Source organism: Belonocnema kinseyi, chromosome 10 (assembly GCF_010883055.1).
Source record: "Belonocnema kinseyi isolate 2016_QV_RU_SX_M_011 chromosome 10, B_treatae_v1, whole genome shotgun sequence".
In the NCBI taxonomy this organism is placed as follows: domain Eukaryota; kingdom Metazoa; phylum Arthropoda; class Insecta; order Hymenoptera; family Cynipidae; genus Belonocnema; species Belonocnema kinseyi.
Window position 1 is genome coordinate 63690085 of NC_046666.1, and position 16971 is coordinate 63707055.

General features: G+C 29.9%; 1 long non-coding RNA gene across 1 annotated transcript in view; it reads left to right on the plus strand.

Moving 5' to 3' along the window:
• Positions 1-14798, plus strand: part of LOC117182092 — a 17025-nt gene extending 2227 nt beyond the window's left edge. The window contains exons 2-3 of the long non-coding RNA XR_004468267.1: positions 1329-1531; positions 14693-14798. This is a non-coding gene — a long non-coding RNA (uncharacterized LOC117182092). The remainder of the gene's footprint in view (positions 1-1328; positions 1532-14692) is intronic.
• Positions 14799-16971: the final 2173 nt, after the last annotated feature.

Genomic DNA, 16971 nt, shown 5'->3' on the forward strand with positions numbered 1-16971 from the left:
TAGTCGGGAGTGGTGCTGACTGAAAACAGATGATTTGGAGCGATTCGCGCGCCATCTGTTGGTCATTCTAAGGACTTATTGAACTACCCTCGTATTTAAAAATTCTACTATCTGGTTGAAAATTCATCCGTTTTGTTGGAAATTCGTCTTTTTTTGCTAGAATATTAATCTTCTTAGTGAAAAACTCATCTTTTTGGTTGGAAATTGAATTATATTTTGTCTGAAAATTCGTTCTTATGGATAGAAATTAATTTTTTAACTGTAAATATTACTATTATATTTTTGGTTAAAAAGAGATCTTTTTTGTCAAAACTGCATGTATTTGATTGAAAATTTGTTTTTTTTTTGTTGTTAGAAAATTATTCTTGGGTAAAAATGATTTTTTTTAAAGATTCCTCATTTTAGTGTTATGGTCAAAAATAAATATTCTTATTTGAAAATAAACTTTTTTGGTTGGAAATTCAATTGTTCTAGTTACAGATTCATAATTTTATTTGAAATTCATCTGTATGGTTTAAAATTGGAGTATTCTGAAGATTGATCAGTTTAGTTGAAAAATGATCACTTTGTTTGAAAATGTAACTATTTTTTTTAAACTATTGTTTCTCCTTGGTTGAAAATTATTATTTTGTTTAAAGTAAAAATTTTACTATTCCACTTGAATATTACATAATTTCAGTTGAAAATTCATCTCTTTGGTTGAACATTAATTTTGTTAACTGAAAATCAATGGCTATTCAATTTTTGTCAATAATTTTTTTTTATTTGAAAACTCAACTATTTGTTTGCGAATTCATGGATTTTGTTGAAAAATCATCTCTTTTGGTATAAAATTAATCTTTTTGTTGAAAATTCAACTATTTGGTTAAAAAATCATCGATATTGTTGAGAATGCAATAATTTACTGGAAAACTCAGAAATTTAAAATGATTTGAATTGAATTTATTGAGGTACCCACATTTATTTTACTTGAAAGATAAAAGTTTTCTAAACTAAACATATTAATTGAATTCCTAGAAATTGAAAAAAATATTATTTATAATAACCTTGCGAAACTGCATACGTATTCCGAGTCGATTGCTTTAAAAAATGCTAAATATTTAAGTGGCTCCGTAATATGAATAATTATTCCGCGAAACAAATTTAAATACCTGGAAAATTAAAAAAAAAAAACCTGGAATTGCCAATGAATTCTTTTCCAGGATTTGAGTAGACACATCTCTGTAAATAAAATGTACCTAAATATTTTTTAGTTTTTAAATTAATATTGTATAGCTAAAATCTAAATAATATGTCTGCATTTTCTCTCAATCACTGAAATGTTTCAGAAACACGGGAAACTTTATCTATCTATTCAAAAATCTATCCACGGAACTCTAAAAATCCCAAAGATTAAAGTTTTAAAATTAATTGAGGAAAGCTGGATGGCGCATGTGCGAGTGACGCGCCTTTTTTAAAAGCCAGGCCGATTGGATGTCGAATAAAGGTTCCCAAGTTACGGTCTTGGCAGGTGGATCGAATCAACCAACAGGTAAGAAAATTCAGGCGAATGATCAATGGTAGGTGTGGCGTTGTCATTCTTTTTTCTTTTACTGGCTCCACCCACGCTCCTCAACTTTCTCATTTTCTTTACCGAAAAAATAGCAAATTAATCAATTATTATAGAAACAATTTGAGCAAATATAAATATTGCAATTAAATCATTATACTCTAAAATAATATAATAATGTAATTTAATGTATAATGATAAGGAAAAAGCAATTTGAAAAATACATTACAGACTTGGTTTTTTACAACAAAAAATTCAAGAACGTAAGGCTACTTTAATATTTAGGTACATTATGAAGCAATTGAAGTAAATTTTCTTTAAAAATTCGTAGAGAATTTTTACGTCATTGGTTTTAGGGTCAGGTGAATTGAAAACAAATTGTTTCAAACTTCCGGCCGCAATGGTGGCCCTCATCAGTGAATTTGATTAAACTTGAGAAAATCACATAATTTCTTGTATGTACGAAAATTTATAATTGAGAATTTTATTCTTCTGTTAATGTCGCAGTTCAGAAATAAACTAAAATTTACAACAACAACAACAAAACACTGTAGTTAAAGAAGGTAATATTTTTTAGAGATGTAGATTTGATGACATTTTTTAAAAAGAATCTTTTAGTATGAAAAATATCCTGGAAACAACATTTTATATGAAAGAAATATTTTTAAACATTTTTATTAGATTTTTTTATTCGAAAAAAATTTTAAGTTAAAATGTAATCAATTTCTTGTTGTTATTAGGTATTATATCTGTGAAAGAAAAATGTTTTCCCCTTCAAAATCACACTGTACTTAAATAATTCATATATTCTTTTTAAAAAATATATTAAAAAATTTCTTATGAGAAATTTTTCAAAATATCAATTTAATAAAAAAAAATTTCTATATGAAGGAATAGTTAAGCTAGGACGAAATTCACAGGATACATCCCTCATATTAAAATGAATCTAAAAACCAATCAAGAAAAAAATCCAAGATGGCCTTTTTGAGAAACTTCACTTTTTAGATTTTTTTTAATGTAAGCGAATCTAAGAATTTGAAAAATATAATTTAAGAAAATGATGCCAATTTGTTCCCAACATTTTTAACGAAGTTTTTAACGATAGTTTTCGTTAATTTTATCATCATGCATCTAAATATTCAAGTAGTCCTAATGGTCCTAAGGGTCAGATTTCATAGGGAATTGGTCAACTAAAAATTAAAGACACTTTTCAGTTGAACGGACAAACGGGAAAACCTGGAAATTTTTGGGAATTTTTTCGAGATTTTTAAAAATAATCTTTTTGAATAGAAATTTAACTATGCCAGTTAAATATTCCATCTTTTTAATTCGAAATTACTCTCTTTGGTTGAACATTATTTTTTTTTACCTAAAAATTTAATTATTCAATTTTAGGCTGAAAATGGTTTTTTTATGTTTAAATTTATCTTTTTTATTAGAAAGTAATCTTCTTTATTGAAATATCATATTTTTGTTTCAAAATTCAATTTTTCTAGTTAAAGATTGCAGCTTCATCCTTTTAGTTTAAGATTAATCACTTTGGTGAAAAATTAATTTTTTTTAACTGAAAATTCAACTATTCCATTTTGATTGAAAATTGATCTTTTTTAGTTCGAAATTTAAAAAAAAATTTCGAAATTTGACTTTTATAGTTGAAAACTCAACTATTTCTTCAACTATTTCTTATTTCAAAATTCTTATTTTCGGTTGAAAATAAAACTATTTGGTTGGTAGTTAAACTCTTCTATTAAAAAGTTCATCTTTATTTGTTGAAGATTCATCATTTTAGTTGAAAAATTATCAATTTGGTGGTAGTAACTAGTAACAACTAGTAATTAAAAAAAGATTAAAAAATTACATTTTTAGTAGAAAATTTATGTATATTGTTGCAAATTCGTATTTTTTATACAAAATTTGTCTTTGTGGTTGGAAATTCAACTATTTACTTTAAAATCCTTTTTTTATTGAAGATTTATCGTTAAAGTTAAATATTTATTTCTTCGATTAAAAATTAAATTATTTTATTGAAAATTCAACTATTTGATTTGAAATACTTTTTTTTATTGAAGATCCATCATTATAGTTGAAATTTCATTTTTTTTATATTTAAAAAATTCAACTATTTGGTTCAAGGGTAATTCTTTATTAAAGAATCATTATTGTAGTTAAAAATGCATGTCCTTGATTAGCTGGTATATGTTTGGTTGAAAGTTCATCCTCGTAAGTTGAAAATTTATGAATTTTGTCTCAAAATCATATTTGTTGAAAATTCAAATATTCCAATTAAATATTCATCATTTTGGTTAAAAATGAAACAACTTGGTTGAAAGTTAAATAATTATGTTTAATTTGATCTCTTTGCTTTAAAATTGATCTATTTGAAGATTTATAATTTTAGTTGAAAAAGGATCAATTTGCTTAAAAAATTGGGTTTAGAAAATAAATTGTTATTTACTGAAATTTTAACTGTTCCATATTTGGTTGAAAATTTATCTTTTTTAGTAGAAAATTCATAACTATTTAGTTTCAATTTCATGTACTTTGTAGAAAAATCGTATTTTTTGGAACAGAATTGTATTAATCTTTTTGCTCAAAAGTTCAACTATTTGTTTAAAAATGCATCTGTCTTGTAGAAAATAAAATACTTTCACTTTAAAACTTAGGGATTTGAAACTGTTTAAATTGGATTGAATATATTTCACTTAATTTATTACTATTTAATTATTTAATTAATCGATGGTGCTAATATATATTTAAAGATGTCTTATAATATAATTTTACAAAGCTTTCTAAATTAAACATTTTAACTCTTTGTAAGGAAAAATTCATTCGCTAAAGTTTTAATATTTTCAATTTTATTTTAAAATATACATATATTTTTTCTAAAAATGAAAACAGTTTCGATTGTGGAAGGTAGCTGTGATTATATTTATTTTTAAACTTAAACGTATTTGTTTCTGTGAAAGTTTACTAGGGAAGTTACTCACATCCTCCAAGATTTAAGTTTAGAGGCTCTTGGGCTTTTAATTGCTTTGGCGTTGATAAGCGCGTTACGCCGTCGAGAAACTGGTGGAGGGAAAGGAGAGTATAAGTGGTTGAAGCGGTGAGGAGAGTATAAAGGTCGATACGTACAAAAAACCGTGAGAGACGAGCATTTCCCTTTGCATTTCAGGTCTCTTGAGTCTTTCTGCTCTCAACGCTTTATTTACGTTCCCGGTTTCTACTTGCTATATTACTATAAGCAGACAAGTAGCTCAAGGTGGATAACAGTACTTGAAATTTAAATTATCTAAAAAATTATCTAAAAAGTTACGATATAATCATTTTGGGAATTGCTAGAGGATTCCTACAAAATACCAATTTCGAAATTCTTTAACTTTCCCTAACTTTTTCTTGGGAAATTCTTCATTTTCCCTTACTTTTATACATTTGTCTTCTGTTTTAAATTTGGAATCAAAGTAACTCATGCCACACTAAAATTTTCACACAAAAAAAAAGGTTTTTGGTACAGAGTTTGGAAATTTGCAGTCGATTAGCGATTATTTCCTGATTTAGTGAAATAAAAAGTATCATTATCTTACGATCTTTTCGGAATACTCAATTTTGAATACTGGCTGTTAGACCCTGAAAATCAATTATGAGAAATCTGCAAAAAATATATGAATTTCTTTGATCCTTTCTGTGCACAGTGCTAAATTTTAAAATAAGAAATAATATTTTTTTATTCAGTTAATAAAAAGAATAGTGGGGTGTAATTTCTGAAACTAAACAACCTATTGTTAGTTCATTTGATAATGAGAAAGCCCTTTTCTATTTTCCGAAGAATTAATAATTTTTTTATATATGTAAGCGCAACTGTTGGCTTATTCGCACTACATATACCATTTTCAGGACCAAAAATGTGCATTTTACTTTAAGAATTGTCTCCGTACGTTCTTTAGTTTCGGATATGGCACCTCACTATTCTTTTGTTATTAATTTCATAACAAATAATTATTTCTGACTCTGAATTTTACCTTTGTGCATAGAAATGCTGAAAAAATGCATATATTTTATGCAAATTTTTTGTAATGTATTTTCAAGAAGTAACAAACATTCAATGGTCAGTATTATAAGATGAATCATGATCGTAAGATATTGGTACTTTTTAACTTTTCATTCGTACTTTGTCCCTTATATTTTTATATTTTTGTCTGCTGAGATTTTAACTATAATGTGTAGAAAAATGTAGATACTTGTCTAAATTTTTTGGACCGACAGCAGACCTGATAACTATCTAGATTCAAAGCATCAAATTTACTTGTAAATAATGGCCGGTTTTCTGAAAATTCGAAAAGTGCCATTTTCAAAAAAACTTATTTTTTTATATTTTCTTTTGGGTTTAGATGCTATTGTTTAGAGGGACAATGGAGATTTCTTGTAAATTTGTCGCGTAATCCCCAAAAGTTCAATTTCCCGAAGAACGTTTTTTTTCTTGGTATTGCTTAAGCTCTTATACTAAAAATACAATGAATTCGATTCAAGACCAGTTTACAAAAAAAAGAACCTATCCATTCAGCACACACTTTAAAGTTTAAGTGACACTTTTGATATCACGTAAAGTTAGACGATTATAATAATAATTCTTTTTTTAACCAAATTTTTTCTGCGCGTATGAGTCAGAAGCTTTGAATTCGCAAGATTTCCAATTTCAAAATCATCAGATTGAAAACCTGATGCTAAAATTGTTTGTTTTTTTGGCCACCGGAATTTGAAAACTGTATCTTTTGACTCAAGAAAAAATCTCGGAAAAAACTAAAAAAGTTCTGGTAATATCACAGAATTTTTGTTTCGGCAATCGCCTTCAAATAATAAAATAACCAGAATTCTTTAGTTTTGCTAGTGAGTCGCTGTTTGTAATTTTTTCCACTTTTTATGTAATTTTTTTTTATTTTTTGCATATTTTTCCCCTTTCCGCTTTTTTAATATATATTTTTTAATGGCAAATAATTGAGAATCTTTAATTTTAAAATATAAGGATTAGAATTTTGCAAAGTAGGTGATTCCTTTTTAATACCGTTTGTTATTTAATGATTTTGAATTTAAATCTTCAATTAATTTAAATAATTTGGCATTCACATGTTCAACTTTGCACAATTTCAATATAAATTGTAAAATACTTCAAAACTAAATTCAAATTTAATCTTTAAAAGTTGTAAACTATAAAAATTTACTTTTGTCAACATTAAGAATCAAAACATTCTTAATTGAAAATTTTCAAGCATATGCGATTTCATATGAAAAGCCTAAGAATAGTGAAACAATTTTTGTAATTAATATCTTCATAATTGAATAATTTCTGATTCAAAACATTAAAGCAGATCATTTTAAATGACCAATAATATCAAAAATGTACATTTCTCAACTGAGTTTTCAAGTTGTTTCAAATGATAAATTGGAAGAAATTAGAATAAGTCGGAAAACAAATTGCACAATTTAAATGAAAGGAAATACGAAAGGGCCTTTATAGTTAGTTGTCATTCTCAATGAGTTGAAACTGTGTATTTTTTCAAGGTTTAAATCTATGTAAAACTTCAAAAATGTTTTAAAATGATCTTTTAGCATTAAAACACATCACACGAAACAGAAAACACGAGTTTAATCATCATAATCACTTCTGACAAAGAGGGAGGAAATAAAAAATAGCCGTTATATAGTTGTCATTCTCGATTATTTCAAAGTATATTTTTTCTATATATTTTAAATTCATGAAAATCTTCTCAACATATTTATTACCTTTATTTTCATCATTTCATAACATTTAAAACGTGGTTTTCTCAATGGTTAAACATTGTTCATTAACATAATTAAAACTTGGTGCAATGATATAAAATATTACTTGATTCAAGGCGAATGGACAGGTCTATAATATTAGTACATGTTATTGAAGAATACGGAAGTTATGCTCATGAGATTATTTGTATAATTTGACAAATCTGAATTGTACAGAAAATAGTTTTTCATTCACATAATTCAAAGCTAATGCAAGAATATAAAAGACTTCTTTATTCGATACATTTTGATTGACTCATTTGCGAGGCCATTTGTATTTTTATTATGTCTATGAGGAAGCAAATATATTTGCTGGCTAATCATAATGAGGAAGAAAAGTGCTCATCATATGAGCACCATACTATTGTAAATACGCAAAGAAATTGGAAACGCCAGAGATCAAATTCACAGCTAGTTCTGAAAACTAAACTGGGGTTTCTTTTGCAAACGATTTTTGGTTCCAAGGTCATTGTAACAAAAAGGAACTTCTCTTGCTAAAAAGAAACCCAAATTGATAAATTTTTCGAAGGGAACCCAAAATATATGTTCCAATAGAGACATTTCATACAGAACTATTTGTCTACATCAATCCACTTCGAAAATTCTACCTCAGATTTTGCAAAATAATGGTGTACGTTTTACATTATAATACAGTTTTAACATGCCATTGCACTGGGAAAAATGTAATAAAGAAACTATAATTATAAAGATTGATTGTAACAGTTCTCAAGATAAAGTTTAAAATTTTAACCGACTGCAGGTCTTTTTTTATATAACCATCTGTCGGATATCAACGATCTAAAAAGAAACCCTCAAAAAGAGTTCTATTGCGTGTCTCAGTTCCAAATCTAAATGATGCGAAATTTTACTTAAGCCGCAACATCAGCGAACCCCTATCGTTTTTTCTGTGTCGGAGGTAATTAACCGATTTAAGAAAAGCATGGAATTTCTCTCTATGGAAACCTGACAAAATAAGGGGGTTCTGGGGGTTCCTTTTTCTCCAGAGTAAAAAAAATGTTTCAATTCATTTTTGGACGACCCTAATCCTAATGAACAAGCCTAATCAAAAAAAGCACCGAATCCAATCAATAGACTAAAGGGGCATTTTCCACGATTGGCCAAAGACCAAAGAGCTGTTACAGTTCTGCAATATTCCAGTCTCCCAGTATAGAAGACGAAGAAGAAGTTTCGTAATTGCCAGATCGCCATCCCCATTCTCATCCACCCTGATACTGATTGTATCACGGCGAGCGTGGGCGTTGATGGGCCAGCGGTCTAGCAGATCGAAACTAGACACTCGCGAATGAGATCACACTGTCTGCGAAGACATAGTCACCAGGAATAGTATGGACTATGGAGTAAAGTAGACCTAGCCAGGTCAAGAAGCAAAGAAAACGATAGCTATAAGCTATATACCTATACGCAGCACGTTACACATATGTATGTACCTATAAGCCTTCAGCGTAGGAGAGAATGGGACGCTATCGGGCGTAAATAATGCGCGGTGGCGTCCGTCCGCCGTTGGTTCAGTCGGTCGGGCATTCGGCTTGCCTGCCTGCATGCTGGATGGATTGATAAAGATTAAAGGTAAAGGGAGGTGGCAGCCTGGGCAGGGGTGCTTGGAGTTAGGCGACAGAAGTCACCCAGCGAAACGAACCAGGCGTACGACAGGGGGATGATGTCATATAGGGGTCCACCGTAAATACATACAGATGCAACCCGGATTGATGCATTGACCGAACACAGTGACGTAGCCACCCTCATTTTGTCTCAGGGACGCAGACCTACAGATCCGGCAGGGGGTGAAGGATTTCGAGTCAAGGACAAGTCCCGAGACGAACTCGCAAAAAGTTACAAAAGCACAATGCAAGTCGAGAAAAAGTTGTGATTTATGGCCGTGTAGAAATAGAAGTCTACGGATGAGTAATTCTTGGAACGAATCACTGAGTTACCTCAAGTAAAGGGGCTTATCTCAAGAATTGAAGAACTGTGTCACATTTGCCAATTATTAGATTTCTCGTTTGAGGGCAGGTCTTTTTAATTTATCATGGTAATGAAATTCACCCTGCTGGTTCTTATAATAAATAAGACACTAAATTCCGAAGCGTCAATTGTTTCTAATGCTTTGATGTTATTGGGAGTCCTATCAGGGTGGTCGCAGGTCATGAAACCTCTAGAAATCTGGGAAAAATCACGGATTTTTATTTTAAAGAAGTTGCTAAAGTTAGGAACTATATTACCCAGAAATTTTTAGAAAAGGGTTCAAAACATATAAGGTCACATTTGTTTGGTTCATTTAAGTTTATGTTTAGTTTAAATAGAGCTCTAGTGCCCTGGCTAAGATCGAATAAATAAAATTGTATTATTCAAACAAAATAAAAACTCAATTGGGACAGACGGACGTGCTTTTATATGTACAGTAGACTCTACGACACTTCTCTCTGAGACACTTCTCGTTTTCCGATTTCTCCTTCGTTCGCTCGCCCCCACTCCTTGCCTCATTTCACTCCGAACAACGCAGCATACCTTTTGTTTCGTCAAACTGTTTACCAAATACCTTAACCTATATTGTGACATTTTTTTAAATAGAATTTCAATTGAGCCGCCAACAAAAAATACGTAAGAAAAGTAAAGTCTCATTGCTGGAACAAAATCAAGTATCCTTAAAGCAATTCAAGAAGGAGAAAAAGTACTAAACAAATTTCAAACTTTGCATCGGTAATTATTCTCGAAATTTCAAAAAGTTGCGTTCTGATATTAACAATTATCTTCTTCAAAATCCATTTAAATTGAAATTTCAAAATTTTAATTATGAATTTCGCGAAATTCATAATTAAATAAATTTCCCCCCAAAAAGATTTTCGTTTCGGTGCCACTAAAGGGAAGGTTTCCTTTCACCGAAGATACTTGACAAAGCTGTACGGCGCTTGAGAGCGTTTGAATTCGCGCGCGCGTCACATGGCTCTCGCGCGTCGCAGGGGAGAGGGTATTCTGACACTTCGTGTTCGCTTCCCCTACAGCCCCGCAAACGAGAAGTGTCGTAGTTCAGCACAATATGTTCATTTTTCTAATTATAAGGCCGCAGAATATAACATTAATAACATATAATTGGCCACGTGACAGTCTATCACATGGTGTCATTTTTCACTCACTTTTTGAAGATAAAGTCACTATAGTCACTTTTATCTAAATTTTGCATAGGTTTCCATAATTGAAAGGAATTACAAAAGATATTAAAGATTTTAGTGTATTTTTAAATATTCCAAAAAATTTCGAGGTATTTCAAAAGGTTTCGAAGAATTTGAAGTATTTTCGGATATTCAAGAAGATTCCAAAGAATTTTCAATAGATAAATACTTCGGAAGATTTTAGCATATTTTTTAAAATGTTAAGGACTTTGCCTAAGCTTTAAAAGATTCCAACAAGGTATTTCAAAAAATTTTCGGGATTTTAAATATCAAAGGGTGTTTTTAATACATTTCAATCATTTGAAGTGATTCCAATAGATTTTTAACATTATAGGGCATTTTACATAACTAAAAGTAATTTTCAAGATTTCTACCAAATTTCAAGGCGTTTTAAAATATTTTATAGGATTCTTAATATTTTATGCTTGTTTTTAAAGACAGATTTTGAAAGCTCTCAAGGTATTTCAATCAATTTTCCAGGATTTTGTCAAATTCACCGGAAGCGAGAAATTTCATTCGTGGGGTTTCATAGATTTGAAGAGATTTTCAAATATTTGTTGCAATTTATTTTAATTAATTTGGAATTTAACCCAAATTCTTATTAATTTATCCCAAATTATTTTAAATTGTTTTGCATTCTTCGGAATTCAATTGAATCTGTTTCATTCCCTCGAATTCTTCTATAAATGCACTCAGTTTGATTCAATTTGAATTTTTTTCATTTTTTCATTATTTGTTTACAAAGTATCTTATTGTTCCGAAATTCAAGATTGATAGTCAAATATTTTTCATTGCCTTGCAAGCCTATGAAATTCTGGAGTCCAGAAAATTCGGGACTAGTAATCAAGCGTATGAAAAATATTTGATCACTCATCCTTCTAGAGTCTAGAAAATTCGAGACCAGTAACAAATTAAGCGTATGAAAAATATTTGACAACTCATCCTGAATTTTGGAACGACGAGATACTGCGTAAAGAAATAATAAAAAAAAATACATTGAATTGAGAAGAGTTTGAAAAGATAATTAACCAAATCTAGACGAATAGTGTCACTAGAACATCCCCTTTTTTCCTAGTCGCTCTATTTTTCGTAACGACTAAACATAGCTAATTGTTTAATTCACCCTGAATTATTTTAAACTGACCTTCAATTGTCAGGATTTTTATAAAATTATTTTAAATTTCCTTAAATGTGTCTAAACTCATTTGAAACTTACTGAATTCAGTGAATTTCTTAATATTCTCGAATTGTTTTCAATTCACTTGATTTTTTTTTAATTCACTAGGAATTTGTCTGAATTTCATCAAATTCTTAACATTTCACTTCAATTCTTTAGAATTCATTCCAATTTTATTGAAATCAATGGAATTCTTTCCTATTCAATTCAATTCTTTTGAATGTAACTTGAATTGTTTTAATATCTTATGAATTCACCTGGAATCTTTATAAATTTCATCGAATTCTTCTGAATTCTTTTAAATTCAAAATAAATGCAGTCATGTACATTATTAATGCCCTGACTATAATAAATTAAAAATTCATAACTTAAATTTAAAATTGTTAATTTCATTTATAAAAGATTCTATAATAAAACTATCACTAGGTTAGAATTTTGGTCTTTAAATAATAATAGTCAAGGAACATGAAAAATTAGTCAAGAAAAAATCAGGGTAAAGTTAGGGAATTTTGAAAATGAAGTTTTGCGGCTACCCTGTCTATAGATTCCGTAGACTTTGTTTATCTTTTCGCTGATTGAGTGCAAGGAAGATTAGATTAGTTCTAACAATCGCTATAAAATTGGTTCGGCTTGTATAAGGAATTGCAGCATATAATTTTTTTAAGTATCTTGCCAAAGAGTCGTTTTCACTTAAACTGATTCATCTGGTATCTCTATCATTTTACGACGCATCCCGGATGAATCTTTTTCCTCGAAGACTGCATTAACGATCAATTTGCCTTTTATTCACTTATGACTTCGCGTACAAGAGGTGCTTTAAGCAATTCTCGAAATTCAACGATACTTACGCATATAAAATGTGCAGGTATATGTTCTTGTGGATTATACTCTGTACTATAAAAAAGCATGCTTGATATTTATTATCATAAATTCAACTTAGATCTGCAAGCAGAACATGCTGAATATAAGCCAATTGTATATTTAAGTAAGGGGTCGTTCAAAAAGTACTTTACCCTGCCAGAGGGCGGGGTTAATAGATATTTTTACGATTTGTTACATAGGAGGGATGCCGAATGTGACATCACACATGGAAAAATATAAATGTGAATAATAATTTTTTTAATGTTTGAAAAAGTAAAAATTAGTGGGGGTTTTTTACAATTAAATTATCTAAATACAGACTTCACACTCTTTCTACTCTTCTCTTCTTTACCCCTTTTTTAAAGAACTCTTTTTCTCCTGCTTTCAAGAAACTTCTCCTTTTCTTCGTTTTTTTTCTTTTACATGTGAACTGAATAATTTGATATAAACTATTATATTTTAGGTTGAGAATTCATCACTTTTGGATTAAAAATCTACTATGTGGTAGAAGATTGAACTAAAAAAGTTAAAAATAAATTTTTTTTACTAAAATTTAATATTCTATTTGTGGTTTATGATTCATCGTTTTTAGTTGAAAATTCAACTATTAAATTTTTCATTGAATTAAACTTTGTTAAACATTAATTTTATTGGTTGAAGATTTAATTATTTTGTTGAAAGTTCGTTCTGTTTCAGTTAAACATTAATTTAAAAAAAATTAAATTATTACTTTTTTGGTTAATAATTAATCGGCTTTAATTGAAAAAATCATCAATTCGGTAGCCAATTAGTCTTCTAGAATAAAAATGTAACACTTTGGCTGAAAACTCTTATATAATGCCGTAGATTCGTCTTTTTTGGTTAAAAATGTAACTTTAGTTTAAAAAATAAACTAGGCTTTGAACAATCAATTTTTTTTTTAATGTAAACGGTTCTGGCAAGAATTTGTCTTTTTTTAATAGAAAATTCGTTCTTTCGGTTTGAAAACTTAATTATTTGGCTAAAAATTAAACTATTTGGTTGAAAAATCATTTTTTTCTGAAGTTTATTATTATTTTTTTCTTTAATTCGATCATTTGATTGAAAATTGATCTTTTTAGGTTAAAAATGTAACTATTTAGTTCAAAATGCAACCAGTTCGCTGTAAACTCATCCTGTTTCCTTGAAAGTTCATTTGGTTCTAAATGCAACAGTTTGATTGATGATTAATTTTATTGTTGTAGAAAATTCAACTATTTTGTTGAAAATTCATCTTGTTAGATCGGAAATTCAACTATGTGGTTACAAATTCAACTATATTTTGTTAAATATTTAATTATTTTGATGAAAATTGATCTATTAGGTTAAAATTCGACTATTTGGCTAAACATGCTAAAGTGGTGTTTCAAGTTAATTCCTTTTTGTTTGAAAATTCGACCATTTGATTGAAAATTCCTCTTTCTGAGTTGGAAATGTGGTAATGCATATCGAGCAAAGGATCAGATACAGCCGTTCCAATCATTCGGCTCTGTCTATCTGCGCGAACTTCTCGTTTAAAAAATGATCGCGAATATGACATTAATAGTTTAATGAGAAAATTTCGGATAAATAAAAATTGATTAAAAAGATGAAAAATTTCCAGGATTTTTATTTCCGTATTTGCAGTGGTTAATTGATTCCTTCTAGGGTTTATATTGACAGAAAATTTGTTTCCTGGTGAGAATTGTCAACTTGCGAAGCGAGTTCGATCGGGAATTAACAAAAGAAGGAACGATCGATCACGAACGAACAAAAAGAATTATCGGTTGGGCGTGCATCACTATGGAGATTCAATTGTTTGGTTGTTGAAAGATTATATTTGTATGTTGTCTGTTCTAGATTTAAAGTTTATCAAATGAAATCGTATACAATTTTGATGTCTTAGAGACTTAAAGGGTGGGGGTTGCGTATTTATGATGTCAACCTGAAGGGTTCAAAGTTTGTGTCATATTCTATGAAAAGGAAGGGGAGGAGTGAAAAGAGTTCAGAATAGCGCTACGTAGTTTTTGAACGGCACTAAAGCTTTTTTAAATTTATTTTTCTTTAACTATAATCCTATTTACTCAGAATTTTTTTGCTTTGTTCCAGAGTGAAATGTCCACATTCTAAAGTGAAATTCTTCCAGTTTTGTCGTCTCGAGGCTTTTAATCTATTTCAGTGGAGAGCCAACTGTTATAATGAGTAATTTATTTAATAAACTATAAATAATTTGGATGACTCTGTTGTCATTTTATTGAATATATTTGAAACCAAATCGTAACTATATTGTGGAAAATCATTTATGCTAAATCGTAATAATGGAAGTGATGCACTTGTAGCCTGCTGAATGCTCCATATTTGTAAATAGAAAATATTTAAATATTCATCGCTTCAATAGTTAATTAAGAACGAGTTATGAAATCGAAAAATCATCTAGAATGAAATTCGATATAATATAGCAGAGAACAGTATGTTATATAGTGAGTGATTTATTTGTTAAACTACAAATATTAAGGATGAAACTGTTATGTTATTGAATATATTTGAAATCAAATCATAACCATGCCATGGAAAATCATTGATGCGAAATCGTCATAATGGAAGTGATGCATTTAGAACCTACTGAATGTTCCATTTGTAAATGAAAAATATTGACATTTATCATTGCGCGTGATACTACAATTAATTAACCACAACTTATGCAATCGAAAAATCAGCTTGAATGAAATACGAAACGAGATAGGAGCTGGGTAATGAATAATGCGTCTTTCTTGCTTCGCGAATGCGAAGGGATGAATATATATGTAAAAGAGGACGGTATGGCTAGGATAGGAAGAAAACGACGTGGACGCTCTGCAGGAGGGATGGAATTGGTTTGCCAGCCACGAGATGTATGCGTGGGGTGAAGTCGGTGCCACGTGCCCGCGGGCACTCAGGGTGCCCGAGAAAACCCCTTAGCTCTGTAGCTGTAGCTCAACCGTGGCCATTGCGAGTTACCTTTACCGCGTTTACTATTCTCTATTGTACATGACTGCGCGATACGGGAGCGTAGGGAGGCTGTGAGATTGTATATGAGTCATCCGAGTCGAGTCAGTGCAGTGGCGTAGCATTTTCACTGCCTTCACAGTAATATCAGGGCTGACAGACCAGTCCCCTTATCTCCTATTCCTATTGTACCGGTGAACCCTACATTTAGTTTAAGTTCCAAAAGTACCCGATTTTCAAGATTTGGTTCCTATGGTACCCTATTTGCAGCTCAAAATTTGTTTATCAAATTACTTTTTATTTAATCGGTTGAAATAAACTTATTATCTAGCAAACATGGTTACATGTTAACATGTTTTAGAATAGATTACTAACCAGAAAGTAATTACGTTATCCCCCAAATTCTGTAACAGATCTAGAACGTTGTAAAGTACGTTCTGTATAAGAATTCTAGAATCCGATCATACATGTTCTCTTTAGCTGAGTTGTTAGTGTAACATTTCTAGAACTGTTTTGCATGTTCCATAATATAAAAACTGAGGAACTATTTTACTGCTATCAGATCAAAAAATGTATGTGCCTCAATTAGTGTACAGATTATTTCGTGAAAATCTCAGAAGAAAAAAATTCTTAATATCTACACCTTGCCTGTGCTACTGCTATACATACAGCCCCACAACTACGGGTTTCTCTCACACTCACTCCTATTGTCAGTGCTGTTTCGTCGATAATCAGATAGCCTTTCGTATTTTCCGAAGACATTATTTTTAAACAATTAAGCGCAACTTTTTGCTCATTGAAACATCATACACTATTTTCAGAAGCCAAAAATGTGAAATTTACTTCAAGAATTATCTCTATACGTTGTTTATAGTTTCGGAAATGACACCTCACTACTCTTTCGTTATTAACGTCATGAGAAATGATTATTTTTCTCTCAAATTTACCATTGTCTACAGAAAAGATCAAACAAATTCGTATATTTTTTTAGGATTTTTTATAATTTATTTTCTGAGACTAACAGACTTTCATAGCTGAGTATTCTCAAATGATCGTTTGACCTCATAGTATACAATTAGAATTTCACTTGTCGGGAAATACTGGATAATCTACTAAAAACATGTGCTATGTCCTATATTTTCAGAATTTTGTCTACTTGGAATTTCACTATAACCTGTCCAAAACTTGAAAATTACATTTTTTGGAAAGATTTAGTATAAGTCTGTTACGGATGTTCTGTATAAAAATAATTCTGGAAGAAATCTTGAAATTTGTTACATATGTTCTGTAATAATTCTTAAACAATTCTAGAATTGTTATGTAACAAATATAGAAGTATGTTATGATACAAAAAATAAAGCTTTCTATCCTTCAAAGATTGAAAAGTATTTTATACGTACGAG